Source organism: Orycteropus afer, unplaced genomic scaffold (assembly GCF_000298275.1).
Source record: "Orycteropus afer afer isolate SDZICR_OR568_19922 unplaced genomic scaffold, OryAfe1.0 scaffold00509, whole genome shotgun sequence".
NCBI classification, from domain to species: Eukaryota; Metazoa; Chordata; class Mammalia; order Tubulidentata; family Orycteropodidae; genus Orycteropus; species Orycteropus afer.
The window spans coordinates 253,680-255,982 of record NW_006922096.1 but is presented as its reverse complement, the minus strand read 5'-3'; positions in this window follow the sequence as shown (position 1 = coordinate 255,982).

The window sequence follows — 2,303 nt, the reverse complement described above, 5'->3', positions numbered from 1 at the left end:
TCCTGAATTTAGAGATCATCTAAAGAATAGATTTGATGCATTGAACACCAATGACTGAAAACCAGAAGAATTGTGGGAGGATATCAAGAATATTATCCATGAAGAAAGCAAAAGATCAATAAAAAGATGAGAAAAGAAGACCAAAATGGATGACAGAAGAGACTCTGAAACTTGCTCTTGAGTAGAGAGTAGCTAAAGCCAAAGGAAAAATTGACAAGATAAAAGAGCTGAACAGAAGATTTCAATGAGCAGCTTGAGCAGACAAAAGCAATTGCTATAATGAAATGTGCAAAGACCTGGAGTTTGAAAACCAAAGGGGAAGAACATGCTAGGCATTTCTCAAGCTGAAAGAATTGAAGAAAATATTAAAGCCTCGAGTTGCAATACTGAGAGATTCTATGGGCAAAATATTGAATGATGCAGGAAACATCAAGAGAAGATGGCAGGAATACACAGAACCACTGTACCAAAGACAACTGGCCCATCTTCATCCATCTTCATCCATTTCAGGAAGTGGCATATGATCTAGAACCAATGGTACTGAAGAAGGAAGTCAAAGCTGCAATGAAAGAATTGGCGAAGAACAAGACTCTGGGAATTGACGGAATACCCATCGAGTTATTTCAACAAATGGATGCCACATTGGAGGCACTCATTTGGTTATGCCAAGAGATTTGGAAGACAGCTACCTGGCCAACTGACTGGAAGAGATCCATATTTCTACCCATTCCAAAAAGAGGTGATCCCACTGATTGTGGAAATTATAAAACAATATCATTAATATCGCACACAAGTAAGATCTTACTGAAGCAGCAGTATATTGACAGAGAACTTCCAGAGGCGCAAGCTGGATACAGAAGAGGACATGGAACAAGGTATATCATAGCTGTTGTCAGATGGATTTTGGCTTAAGGCAAAGAATACCCGAAAGATGTTTCTTGTGTTTCTTGTGTTTTATTGACTATGCAAAGGCATTTGATTGTGTGGATCATGACAAATTATGGATAACATTGAGAAGAATGGGAATTCCTGAACACTTGATTGTACTCATGAGGAACCTGTACCTTGACTAGGAGGCTGTTGTTCGAAAGGATTAAGGGGACACTGCATGGTTTAAAATCAGAAAGGGAGTGCATCAAGGTTGTATCCTTGCCCCATACTTATTCAAACTATATGCTGAGCAAATAATCCGAGAAACTGTACTATATGAAGAAAAATGTGACATCAGGATTGGAGGAAGAATCATTAACAACCTGTGATATGCAGATGATACGACTTTGCTTGCTGAAAGTGAGGATGACTTGAGGCACTTACTGATGAAGGTTGAAGAATACAGTATGCAATATGGATTACATCTCAATATAAAGAAAATAAAAATCCTCACAAGTGGACCAATGAGCAGCATCACAATAAATGGAGAGAAGACTGAGGTTGTCAAGGAATTCACGTTGCTTGGTTCTACAATCGATGTCAATAGAAGTAGCAGTCAGGACATTAGACAACATGTAGCATTGGGAAAGTCAACCGCGAAGGAATTGTTTCAAATGTTGAGTAACAAAGATGTCTTCTTGGGGTATAAGGTGTGCCTGACACAAGCTTTGATATTTCCAATTGCCTCATATGCATGTGAGAGCTGGACAATGAGTAAGGAAGACCAAAGAAGAGTTCATGCTGTTGAGTTGTGGTGTTGGTGAAGAATGCTGAAAGTACCATGGACTGCTAAAAGAACTAAATGATCTGTCCTGGAGGAAGTGCACCCGAAATGCTCCTTGGAAGCGAGAATGGCCCGACTCTGTCTCACCTATTTTGGTCATGTTGTCAGAAGGGACCATTCCCTGGAGAAGGATGTCATGTTTGGTAGGATGGAGGGTCGGTGAAAGAGAGAGAGGCCTTCAACGAGATGGAATGACACGGTGGCTGTGATAATAGGCTCAGGTGTGGTAGGTTTCGTGGAGCTGGTGCAGGATCAGGCAGTGTTTCATTCTGCTGTGCATGGGATCACTATGAGTTGGAAACGACTCGACAGCAACTAATAACAACATAGTTCAAATACTGAAGTTAGTAATGCTATCAAATTCTGCGGATGGGCAAACAAAGAATTTTTAATTATATATTTGTCTATCTCTAGGGAGAGGTCTCCAACAGCAGGACAAACTTGTGTGTTGGTTTGTCCTACTGTGGTGACATGTAGACGTGAGTTTTGAGGCTGAGCCTCTGGTGTTTAAAACCCAGCAAGATGCACCTGGTGCACAGGTAACAGCCCAGCTTATAGACTGAGACAGACTAGGAAGAAGGAAGAGGCC